Below are 13197 nucleotides of genomic sequence, written 5' to 3'. Positions count from 1 at the left end.
GGCTGGGGTGGGAGGAGGGACAGGCCAGCAAGGAAATTCTCCTCCAAGAATAAAACCCTTCTGATTTTGATAACTGTAAGAGACTTCAGCTTACTTGTCTATTTTTCACCCCATATCCTTAAGGGAACTGTGACTGCTGAAAAGCCATATCCACTGATCTCATTCTTTCCTACTATTTAAAAAATATACCTCCACCTATACCACTACAGGAAAAACCAATGCAATGATTTACTTTGAAATGCACTTTTAGAAAGGAAGATAAATCAATGAATTGATAAAAGATGGATAGTTATATGATAAAGCAAGTATAGTAAAATAATAGCTGAGTCTAGGTGGTGGGGATACATGTGTCCACTGTATTCTTTTATCTTTCTGTATGCTTGTAAATTTTCATGATAAAATATTAGAAGGAAACACATCCTAGTTACCTCTAATCACTACAACCCATTTTACAAAAATATGAACAGAAAACCATGAATCACCAGAAAAACAATACATGAAAAGTATCATGATAACCAGAACACCCGACCTTAATGGAAGAGAGACGGTTCAGGATTGGAACTTTGTGATATTACAGAAAAAAAAGCATTCTATGAAAAATAACTAATCATAAAATAAATATTTCTTGAAGACTGAAAATATGGCATCTAAACATTTTTAAAAATCAATGAATAAAAACTACCTTGGTCATCTGGAATTTAAATATCATTAAGAACCAAAACGTACCATTCTAACCTCTTTGTACATCCAAGGTACTATCGTCATTCATCTGGATAGCTTCCAAAATTGGCTATGAACACGTACCGCTTACCAGTCAATTCTGAGAGCATAGAGATCCTATTAAATCAGACCATGTTTCTCCTCTATTCAACGTCTTCCACTGACTTCCCCTTTCATAGTAAAATGTCTTAACAGTGGTCTACAAGATCTATTCTCCTTTCACCCAGCCTTTCCTCTATGGTTACCTCTTCGACAACCCTTCTTCGCTTTCTCCCCTCCTGCCATACTGGCTTCCTTGTAACTCCTTGAATTTTCCAGGCATACTCCAACCTTAGTTTTTTGCTCTATTTTTCCATCATAGATTACTTTTGCCTTCTCTAAAACTTCATACTGTATAAATGAAATTATACAGTATGTACTTTTTTGTATGAGGCTTCTTTCACTCATCAGTGTTTTAAAAGTAATTCATGTTGTTTTATGCATCAGTGGCTTGTTCCTTTCTATTGCTGAGTAGATATTTTATTTTCAGATATTTTATTTTTCTGTAGTAGAATTTGCATTTGGTTTTTTACTCATTTCTATGTCTGCTGTGATTTCCTGTATTTTCATTCAGTATTTCCTGTATTTTCCTGTATATCATACTACTGCATGACTATACCAAAATTTGTTTATACCACTACCTGAAGGACACCTGGGCTTTTTACAGTTTGAGGCTATTATGAATAAAACTGCTATGAACATTCTTATACATTTTAATTTCTCTTTGGCTTTTTAGCTATACTTCTTTGCATTTTTCACTGTTTGCTCTAAGCATTTAAACATCTATCTGTAATGTCCTATAGTGTGTATAGGTCCATTTACTACTTACCCCACTCAGGTCTTTATAATATGATAATGTAATACATATAGTTTTCATATGTATTATATTATCAGATATAATACGCCTCACCTGACAATGTTATAATTTGTTTTAAAGTTACATGTATTTTAATAAAGTTAAGAGAAAAAATAATCTATTACATTTGTGAGATATTTTCAATTTCTGATACGCCCGATGATCTGAATTTCCATCTGGTTTTATTGCCTTTCCATTAGCATTTCTTGTAGTGCAGTGAGGGATGCTGTTATTTTTATTACATGAAAATGTTTATTTCACCACTCTTGAAGGATATTTCACTAAAACTTCTGTATTCGCTGATTTTTTTCTTTTAGGTCTTTAAGATGATCCACTCTTTTCTGTCCTCCACTATTCGTGATGAGGAAACAGTGATCATTTGAATCATTGGTATCTTATATGAAAGTGACATTTTATTCTGGATGCTTTCAAGATTTTCTCTTTATTATTGGTTCTATGCAGATTGACTGTGTTGTGCATATTTATATTTTTGTATTTGTCTATCTCCAAGTTCACTGACTCTTTCCTTATAATCTCCATTCTGCTATTAAGCCCATCCAGTGGATTTTTTATATTATCAGATATTTTATTTTTCTGTTATAGAATTTCCATGTTTTTTTTTTACTAGTTTTTGTGTCTGCTGAGATTTCCTGTATTTTAATTCAGTAAGAATTAAAATACTTTCCTTTATATCATTGAGCATTGAGCAAATACTTTCCTTTATATCATTGAGCATAGTTAAATAGCTCTTTAAAGTCCTGTCTGATAATTCCAGCACTGAGGCATCTTGGGATCAGTCTCCATTGTTTCTTTTTTCTTTTGAGAATGTGTAACTGTGTTGACGGAGTCTTCAAGACCATCTCTACATTTAAAGATTAGCTAGGAGAACACACGGGACTCATCACATAGTTGTACACTCACGGCTAAGGTTACAACAATGTAGAGTGTGTGTGTGTGTGTGTGTGTGTGTGTGTGTGTGTGTGTGTGTGTGTGTAAGAAGGTAGGCTCATTATAAGGACGTGGGAATGCATCTTAAAAGCCCATTTGCCATATTCAACATCCAATATATTAAGTTTCAGTGAACAACGGGAGGTAGAATACGTTTCTGAGGATATTTGGGGATAATCAGGCTGCCCACAATACAGACATTTGTGTATAAAAGGATTAGAATGAAAAAGAGTAAGAGTACAGTTTGTGCTTACAGAAGTAATTGTGGAGAACTAGAAATAGAGAATCTCATATTTCAGATATAAACAGGAGGGAATATTAGAGGAAAAGTACCAAGAAGAGATTGAAGAATACACAGCTCTAATATGGCAATGAGGAAGTACCATTACAACCTTGAAAATATGATTTTTAAATAATTATTTGACATAATGTTTTAAACTTTATAATTTTTCTAACTCATAGACATTTGGATGTAACTTACATATGGAATATGCAGTTCTGGGTGGTAGGTAACAAGCAGAAAAACTAACTTGTCTCCTGAAAATACAATCAAAGCCTGCATTATCAGATATTTTTCCCTACCCCCAGCTTACGTGGCAGGCATGCATTATTGCTTTTTGGCCATATTAGGATATTTTGGAATGTTTCATTTTCACTTATTTAAATAAGCCCAATATGATTTAAATCACTTTAAATATTTTCTATCCATTTCCCTTTTTTTATTTCTATTCTTTTCTGCTTTCTCTGATTTTAATTGGGTATTTTGATTTCGTTTCTCTCCTCTCTTTGCATATCAATTAGGCTCATTTAAAAAAAAACTTTTAAAAGTGTTTGCCTTAGAGTTTGCAAACTATATTTACAACTTATTTAAGTCCACTTTCAAATAACACCATACCATTTTTTGGGTAGAGAAGTACAGAATATTTCCAGGTCCTTCCTCTTGTCCCGTATAACATTGCTGTCATTCACTTTACTTATCCATAAGCTACGAGGTTGGACAATTAAGTTTGCAAACTCATCCTAGAAAAAGTGCTACATGCCTCATTGCTGAATATCACTACGGTCACCTTCGAAGTACTCCCCTTGGGAAGCCATGCACCGATGCCAGTGCCTAGTCCACCCTTCAAAGCAATTTTGGAACTCTTTTTCTGGAATGGCCATTAGAGCTGTCATTGTACTACCCTTGATGTCCTGAATGTCATCAAAATGTCTTCCTTTCAATATTTCCTTTATCTTTGGGTAAAGAAAGAAGTCATTGGGGGTCAGATCAGGTGAGTAAGGAGGGTATTCTAATACAGTTATCTGTTTTCTGGCTAAAAACTCCCTCACAGACAGTGCCGTGTGAGCTGATGCATTGTCGTGATGCAAGAGCCATGAATTGTTGGCGAAAAGTTCAGGTCATTTAACTTTTTAACTCAGCCTTTGCAGCACTTCCAAACAGTAAACTTGGTTAATTGTCCAGTTGGTACAAATTCATAACGAATAATCCTTCGGATATCAAAAAAGGTTAGCAACATCATTGCAACAAGTTCGCAAACAATTGTCAGAACTTGTATAATCACAGAAAAAAGTTAGTATTATTTTGAACAAAATTATCTGTTAGATCAATTAAGAATAAGAAAAATAAAAATATTTATTTTACCTTCATTTAGTTCTTTTCTAAAACTCTTATTTTTTTTAATGTAGATCCAAGTTTCTAACCTATATCATTTGAAAAACTTAATTCTTGAAGGGCAGGTCCATTGGAGACAATTTCCCTCAATTTTTGTTTGTCTGAGAGTCTATTTCTTCTTTACTTTTGAAGGATAATTTCATCATATACAGAGTTCTAGGCTGATTTTTTTTTTCTTTCAATACTTTAAATATTTCATTCTACTCTCTTCTTGTAGCTTCTGGAGAGAAATCCAACGTAATTCTTATCATTTTTCTGTGTAGGCAAGAGGTATTTTTGTTTTGTTTTTTTTACTTCTGGCTTCTTTCAAGATTTTGTCTTTGATTTTCTGATGTTTGAATGCCCAGGTGTGGGTAATTTTTAGTGTTTATCCTGTTTGAAATTCTCTGAGCTTCCTGGATTTGTGGGTTTATGGGTCATTAATTTTGGAAAATTCTCTTATTACTTCAGATAGTTCCTTTGTTCCTCTCTCTTTCTTCTCCTTCTAGTATTCCCATTATACACGTTGTACCTTGTGTCGTTTTCCCACAGTTCTTGGATAGTCTGTTCTGTCTTTTTCATTCCTTTCTTCACTTTGCATTTCAGTTTTGGAAGTTGGTTGTGTTCAGTCTACTTAGTACTTCTCATTCCTGTTAGTGTTTTTGATTGCTAATATTTTCTTTTGATTCTTAGTGTTTTCATCTCTCTGCCTCCAGTACACCTCTGTGCCTGCGTGTCATCCATTTACCCCCGCATTGAGTATTTCCAGTCCTCTAGATTGGCAAATTTCCCGTTGGTTAGGCTCTGGTAAAGTAGTTTCCCTTAAAAGCAGGCTTTCTTAAGGAAAACAGAGAGCTCTGGGTTTATATTTCGTAAAGGTCACTTTTCCTCTTCCACTGTCAGAAGAGGATTTTTCTCCCATCTTCACCGTAAAAACCTGGTATGGCTCCTGGAGGAAAGACTCACAAAACTGTGGGTGCAGCCCTGACACATACACTACTGGGAGTACTTGGAGTTTCTAACTCTCAAGGCAGTCCACGCTGAGTCTCCAGCGATTCATTAATTACAGTTCTAAAATGTTCCTAGCCACGCTGGCTTCCACTGCTGGCTTGTGCTCCCATCACGCTGTGCTTCTCTTTATCCACCTGTCTGTGGGAGGTAGTAGTTTGCCCTATGACCTTAATTCTCTGATGGATCTAGAAAGAGTTGTTGACATTCAGTTTGTTCAGTTTTTTTCTTGTGAGGATGGGAGTGACGTACTTCCAAGTTCCAAACTCTTTACATGTTGGACTAGAAACCTCTAAATCACTTTATCCTCTTTCCCAGTATAGGAGTGACCCACAAAAAAAAGGGGGAGGCATAACTACCAAAAAGGAGAGGCATAACAACCAGCAGAACGAGGTTGTGGTACCACAAGAGGTGCCACATGGGAATTTTGAGAGCATTCATTCCAAATACCAGGAAATGGCAGTGTTGAAGTTCCTGGATTTAGGTGATTCTCTAAAAATGTATAAAGGACCTAATAACAGAAAGCACCAGCATTTGGACATTTGGGAGTGCAATCTGTTTTGTCTCACAATTCCTCCACCTTTTACTTCTCTATGTCCCATACTCATTTTATTTTGAGGTCCTTCAGGGTCAGCTCATAGGTGGGAAGAAAAGGCTATTATTATAAACTGAGGTCAATGTCCCTTCTGTACCAAATTGGACCCCAAACCAATGTGACTGGTATTCCTATAAAAGGGGGAAATTTGGACACAGAGAGCAAATAGGGAGAATGCCATCTGGAGTTGAAGGCAGAGATTGGGGTGATGCATCCATAAACCAAGGGGCATGAACTATTGCCATCAAACCACCAGAAACTAGGAGTGAGGCATGGAACAAATTCTCCCTCACAGCCCTGAGAAGGAACCAAGGTACCGTGATCTTGGACTTCTAACTTCCAGAACTGTGAGACAATAAATTTGTTGTGTTAGCCACCTATCTGAGGTACAGCAGGTCCTTGAATAATATCATTTTATTCAACATAATTTCATCATAACATTGGTGAGAAAAATTGATTCCCCACAGGGGCCATTGGGGAGTTTACAAGTTCTCCCCATGCATTCATGGTTTTCTCTGTGTACTCTGATCTCCTCCTATGTCCCAAAGATGTGAACATTAGGTTAATTGGCATATCTAGATTTTCCCAATATGAGTGGGTGTAGGTGCGGGTGTGTGTGCGTTGCGATGGAATGCCATCCTGTCTAGGGTTGTCTCGTTTCTATCTCATTCCCTGAGCTGCTGGGACAGACTTGCCCACCCACCACACTGAGCAAGTTGGAAACAAAATTATCTTGTTTTTATTAATCTTTCTTTAATGTATGTATAGCTCACATTTATTTCAATGTTTAATATTAGGAGTCTTTAGAAGTTTGTGATGTTTTTGTGACCTGAAATATGCTACAGGAAATTAATTCTTATTTATATAATTAGCCTAAAGTAAAATTCATTTCATTATACATTTTGCTTAAAGCTGCGATCCCCAAGATCCTCTTGATGATGTGAAGTGAGGACTCACTGTACTTCCTATGGCAGCCCTAGGAAACTAATACACCCAGTCATGTGCCAACGTCTAATAGTTGTTTGGAAAACTTGACAGTTCGTATCTCCTTATGATCACAGGCGCCCTTAGTTAGTCTCTTGCCTTTTAATATTTTCAGGCAAGAGAGTCGGCAATCACCTTTGGGACTCTTGTTTCCGAGACTCTTAGGTTACTGAGTAAGTTTTCCTGCTCCCCAACCACCACCCAAGATCTCTTACCACACTTTTCCACAGTGGAGGCATGGGGTGGCCAGGAGCCACATCATGCAGGATGTTATGGAATTATGGACATAATTTTGGATTTTATTTTATTTGAGTAGGGAAGCTCTTAAAGGTTTTGAACAGGAAAGTAACAAATTCTGATTTGCATTTTGAAAGGATTTCTACAGCTGCCAGTTGGAGACTAAACTGTAGGGAGGTAAGAATAGATGCATGTAGAATGAGACAACTACACTATCCAGTGAGGACTAGAGTTGTAACTGTGAGAATAGGGATACCTTTATAAAAGAGAACCTACAGATTTTGCTGAGATTGGATGTGGAATGTGAGAGGAAGAAGAATCAAAGGATGACCTGAACAACTGTCAGAATCAATGCACCACTTACTGAGGTGGAAGGATGCGCAACGGAGCAGGTTTGGGAGGTAGAAAATACAGAGTTTTAAATGTATGTTAAATATCCTAGTAGAAATGTTGAATAAGAAGTTAGATATGTGAGTACAAAATCAAAGAAGTCAGGCAGGGCTGATATTTGGAAGCCATCAGCATTGTGATACCATATAAAAGACAGTGAAGGAAATGGATGAGAGTACCTGGGGAATAAGGTTGGATAAAGAGGTGACGAGATCTGGGGCACATTAACACTTAAAAATCAGGAAAATCCAGCAAAGGAGAATAAAAAGAGCACTGTGATTTCACAAAAGTCAAATGAAGAAAATGTTTCAAATTTCAAGGAGGATGTGCTTAACAGTGTCAAATGGCTGCTGAATGGTCAAGTAAGGTGAAGACTGAGTGTTGCCCCTTGTATTTATCAGAATTGTTTAAATGCCCAGATATCTACACACAAACTCTCCTTTCACTCTAACAGTTATACTGGCCAAAAGATCTCACATTCAAGATTGCATAAGAATTAAAGATCTAGAGTTTATAATTAACATAATGTATTCTGTGCTTCGTGAGCCATTTAGGGCATTTTCATGGGTAATTTTTACTATCAGGGATTTTTGCCATAAAGGCTGAGTTTAAAATAAACCCCCTGATAACCATGTGACTACAGCTTGACACAGCTGTTCCCAGTCTATCCTATTAGGGCAGGCACACTCCATTTTACCGGGCTTCACAGGTGTTGCGTTTTCTAGAAATGGAATACACGACCCTCCACCAGCAAAAAGATCAGGACTGGCTTTATTGTGGTGGTCTGGAACCAAACCTGCAGTATTTGCAAGGCATGCCTGTATCCAGCAGATAGGAAAAAGAGCAGGATCAGGGAGTCTCCCCTTAACTTCCCACTTTATCTAAATTATAATTTACAGGTAAATGTTATCTTTTAAATCTAGACTTTCCCACGTCTCGTCGTTTCTGGAGTTGAATGAACCTGGTAAGTCGGAGACACCACGGTGGGCGAGTAGGCAATGAGCTGCATGGTCCCTCCGGTTATTGTTTTTCAAATTCCGCTTGCGAAGGAGGCTTCAGGGTGGCTCCAGGAAGGGCTGTCCCTCGTTTCAGAAGGAAGCGTGAAGGAAGGGCGAGCAGAGCCCGCAGGGAGACAACACGACAAGCCTCACCTCCCCCAGGTCTCCCTCCCAGCCCACCTAGAGCCACAGGAACCCCGCCAGCGACCACGCCCCGCCTATTTCCGGATCTGTCGCCGTCGCGTGCGCAATGACGTTTTAATCGCTTGCGGACCCCGGAAGTGCAACTTGAACTTGTTCGGGGCGCGGATCCCGAGAGAGAAAGTCTTAACCGCACGAGGGAGTTCGACTGGAGAGCTGGAAGGCCACGCCTCCTCCCGCCTCCCCCCGCAGCCCTGTAGCTGGGGGAAGAGCTCAGGTAGGACCTGCGATCGCTGGGATGTGCGATCCCGGGGCAGGCCTGGGCCGAAATCAGAGTAGGGGGCTGGCCTAGTCCGTTTCAGGAGGAGGTCGCTGGCCCCAGGGCGGGGGCTGCCCGGTGCTACGCTGAATTTCCTGCGGACACCTCTGCCCTGTGTCCCGGACCCCTCTGATGCGCAGGTTCCAACTGCCATTTCCACTTCTGGCGGGGCAGGGACACGTGCGCTCCCTGAATGACTTCCCTTACATCTGGACAGATGCGGTTCTGTGAGCCCTAGAGACCGTTGAGTCATGGGCCCTCCTACTCTTTCTCGGGAGAGGAGGTCCTGCGGTTCTCTGGTTAAAGATTTTTTTTTTTTTTTTTTTTTACAAAAATGATCAACTGCCATAGCTTTACCAAAAGTCCTTTATTGCAGACGGAAGGTTAGAGTGCAGTTATAAAATGCTCTCAGAAGTTGTAACATGCATGGGCGCTGATGGAACATTTCACTGGCATGAATTCTTGTTGAATACTTTTGACTTCGAAAAAAGTTTTGCATATTTTGGAAGCAGTCTTTTCTCTCCCTCATCCATAGATTTAATATATTCTTCTAATGCTCCAGAGTGGGTATCTGTTGGACCAAGTAACTGGTTACTTAATATTTGGCTGTATATATTGACATCAGTTTCGTTGTGTTTGCCCATTTCCCAAAAATCAGAAAAGTTGTACAGGGAAATTCTGTGGTTTTCAGAATACCAAGTGCCTTGTAACTTAATAAAATATGTGCAGTGTGTTGTTTGTTATGCAACACATAGTATCTTTTTGTCTTAAAGCAGTGTTAGAGGTCAATTCTTTATCCTTGTTCATTATCTTGCACTGTGAGGGAGAGATACATTGTATTCCTTTAGCGTATTTAGAGACCCAGTCAAAGTTTGACGTCCTTACTTATGGTTGACTGTCAGTGTTAGTTCCAGGCTTTCCTCTGACTTTTAAACCAGGTGTTCCTTCCACTTAACCAGTGAAACCTAAAACAGGGATGCTCTGGATGACTTTGAGGCAGTGAACGCTGCAAGTCTGGCAAATGGAAGCATATTATCAAGACGAAAAAGGAAATATATGTGAAGCTGTGAACATCTGTGGGGACAGAGTCCCAGAGAGCAGTTTTCAGGCTCTCGGCCTCACGTGGAAAGGTGCTGGCTCGGGTAGTAGATAGCCATCAACTGTGACTAGTTAGCCATCAGTTGTTACCAGTTAGCCATTAGCCACTAATATAACTGCGGTGGCTACGCTAGCAATCTCGGATTGCGGCTAGCAAGTGCAGTTAGCAAGTGGATTGTGGATTGTGTATGGAATCGTCTTGTTCCTACTTCCTGTGTCTCGCCCAGCAGCCAGCGAGACAGACTGCAGGAAGACCCCTAGTTGGGGTATTGGCGGATGTTTGCTTTTGTGTCTTGACCAGCTGCCATCAAGGATATAGTGGTATGACTCCTCTATTTATGGCTCCGTGAGTGTTCCTTTTTGCCCTCACCATATAATACGTCTTGTGCAGAGAGCGGGTTCTGAGTCCCTGCTTTACAATGATAGCAGGCACTTACCTGCTCTATGTCACCTTTACTTTTCATTCATTTTTTTTTATTGTGGGAAAAGATACATAACATAAAATTGACCATTTGAACTATTGTTAACTGTACATTTCAGTGGCATTAAGGACATTCATACTTTTGTTATACAACTATCACTACCATTCATCTCCAGAACTTTTTATCTTCCTCAACTGAAAATTCGTATCCTTTACGCATTAACTCCCCTATTTTCCCCTCCCCTCATCCCCCAGCAACCATCAATCTACTTTTTGTCTCTGGATTTTTTTTTGTCTATAGGTACTTCATGTACGTGGAATCATACAACATTTGTCCTTTTATGACTGGCTTATTTCACTTAGCACAGTGTCATCAAGGTCTATCCGTGTTAGGCATGTGTTAGAATATCCTTCCTTTTTAAGGCTCAGTAGTATTTCTTTGTATGTATATGCCGCATTTTGTTTATCCATTCATTTGTTCCTGGGTTCTTGTGTTGCTCCCATCTTTCGGTTACTGTGATTAATGCTGCTGTGAACATGGGTGTGCAAATATCTGCTTGAGTCTCTACATTCATTTATTTGGGGTATACACCCAAAAGTGGAATTACTAGATCATATGGTAGTTCTATGTTTAATTTTTTAGGAATTGCCTTACTATTATCCACAGTGGCTACACTATTTTACATTCCCACCAGCAGTACATAGAGATTCCAATTTCTCCACATCCTCGCCAAACACATTTTCTGTTTTTTGGTAATAGCCATCCTAATGGATGTGAAGCAGTATCTCCTTTGGTTTTTATTTGTATCCCTAGCAATTGGTGATGTGAAGCATCTTTTTATATGCTTGGGGCCATATGTATATCTCTTTTGGAGTATTATCCATTTATTTTAATATCTGATTTTAATAGAAAATCTTGGAGGTTTTTTTTTATGATGAAACTTAAGGTTTAAGAAGGCAGCCATTCCACTCTGTCTCTTCTGTTGCTTTTTAAACACTAAAATACTATAATTGTCAAAACTTCAAGGTCGAGAGCAGGTATCTGCGGTAAATAAAAGGAACCATAAAGCATCTTTTGTAACAGTGAATGAAGCTGAGTATCAGATTGTGATGAAAACAGTTCAGAAAAGCCAAAGATCATCCTGACCTGCTTTGATTTTTTTTTCTTTTTAATTAGAAAGCAAGGAGTGTATTGATTGGCTCACTATGCCTGTGGAGTGGATCTCTTTCATCTGGTAGCTGAGAAGAGCAAGACACAGAAGAGACAAAATGATGAAACAGAGAAAAGAAGTTTTGTATAGCAGGATAGCATTTGCAGATGTCTAGATGGAGAGTGGCAACGAAGGTCAGGAACAGTAATGGATGAAAAGCAGAGGAGAGGGGGTCCAGCAATAAAGTGACAGAAAGTCATATAGCTCTACAGATTGGAACGGGATGGCGGATAGAGTGAGAGAGTGCAAATCATCAGCTGTATCTTGGCACGTGGTGCTAAAGTCAGCCACTTGGCCTTGAGTAATTCAGTCAGCCTTACTGTACATCAAGTAATGTATGTCAGTCCATCTGGGTGAACAGTTAGTGTTTGCAAGATGGGTAGTATGTACAGTCCTACAGGAATAAACTAAGTTTTTCAGACCATGCATCACATAATTTCCATCCATAGAGTAATGAGGTTTAATTACGTAATTCAGTGAATAATTGTCTAATTTAACATTGTTCATCATTGTTAAAAAAAATTTTTTTAGATTATCTGTTTAATGAGGAAAAGCTTTTTTTAAAATCCAGAATAGCTAATGGCTCAATAATTAAAGGTAACGTCTTTTTTTTTTCCTATTGAGTGTTTTGTACACTATCATTATCTATTAAATATGCTTGGGGTACTACATTTAGTTATTTCAGTTATAAAGCTCATTTAAGTCAATTACTTTGCTTTAATTTAATGAATGAAAAATTGTGCCACAATTTTGCTTATCACAGTGGCAAATTAAAATTGATTAATTTGCTACAGATGAGGTGTCAGATGACTGATTTGCTCAAAGTTTCACAGCTACTGTGTTTCCCCAAAAATAAGACCTAGCCAGACAATCAGCTCTAATACGTCTTTTAGAGCAAAAATTAATATAAGACCCAGTCTTATTTTACTGTAAGTCTGGGTATAATATAATATAATACCGGGTCTTATATTAATTTTTGCTGCAAAAGAGCTGATTGGCTAGGTCTTATTTTCGGGGAAACGGTAAGTTAAACACAAGTTAGAGACAGCAGTGCCGCGCTACCTTCTATGATATTTTATTGTTGTCTCCTTTTTTTTGAGGACATTTCATTTTTGCAGTATAAATACTACAATACAGATAATAGAGTTAATTTTTGTTGTAGAGGAAAATATCACTATGAAGACAGATCATTGACTCAAAACATTTATGTTTCCATTTCTTTATAGCAAACTGGATATTCATTTTAAGTCTAAGTTGATAATGTAGCTAAGGTTGATTTGCTCAGAAGTTACAGAGGTGCTAATAAAACTAAGGTGGTGGTGGATTTGGGCCCTTGTGAGGTCCTTTAATAGCTTACGACAGGAATGATCACAAGTAGTACCCAACGGTGTAAGTACTAAGGGCTGTAGGCTGTGGCCAATATTCCTATCCCCCGCTAATCATATTGCATCACATGTGATCCAGTATTAGAAAGAAGCTGGCAAGATACCATCTATGGCTCAACAGACACATTACCTCTATTTAAAAAAACAATTCAGAATTAATATCCAAGGTAATGAAGGAGTCTGAGTGATACCCTTT

At 38.5% G+C, this 13197-nt stretch overlaps 1 protein-coding gene across 4 annotated transcripts in view; it reads left to right on the top strand.

Annotated features, from left to right (window-relative positions):
* The first annotated feature begins 8677 nt into the window (after positions 1 to 8677).
* The window catches only part of FAM172A (family with sequence similarity 172 member A), a 396509-nt gene continuing 391989 nt past the window's right edge, over positions 8678 to 13197 (top strand). For 3 of the 4 annotated variants that reach the window (XM_033110791.1, XM_033110790.1, XM_033110792.1), the window contains exon 1: positions 8678 to 8844. The gene's annotated coding sequence lies outside the window, so the exon portion shown is untranslated. The remainder of the gene's footprint in view (positions 8845 to 13197) is intronic. The other variant, XM_033110793.1, reaches the window with a different exon arrangement.

Source organism: Rhinolophus ferrumequinum, chromosome 7 (assembly GCF_004115265.2).
Source record: "Rhinolophus ferrumequinum isolate MPI-CBG mRhiFer1 chromosome 7, mRhiFer1_v1.p, whole genome shotgun sequence".
NCBI lineage: Eukaryota > Metazoa > Chordata > Mammalia > Chiroptera > Rhinolophidae > Rhinolophus > Rhinolophus ferrumequinum.
The sequence above is the reverse complement of the archived record's forward strand: the minus strand, read 5'-3'. Positions and strand labels throughout refer to the sequence as shown.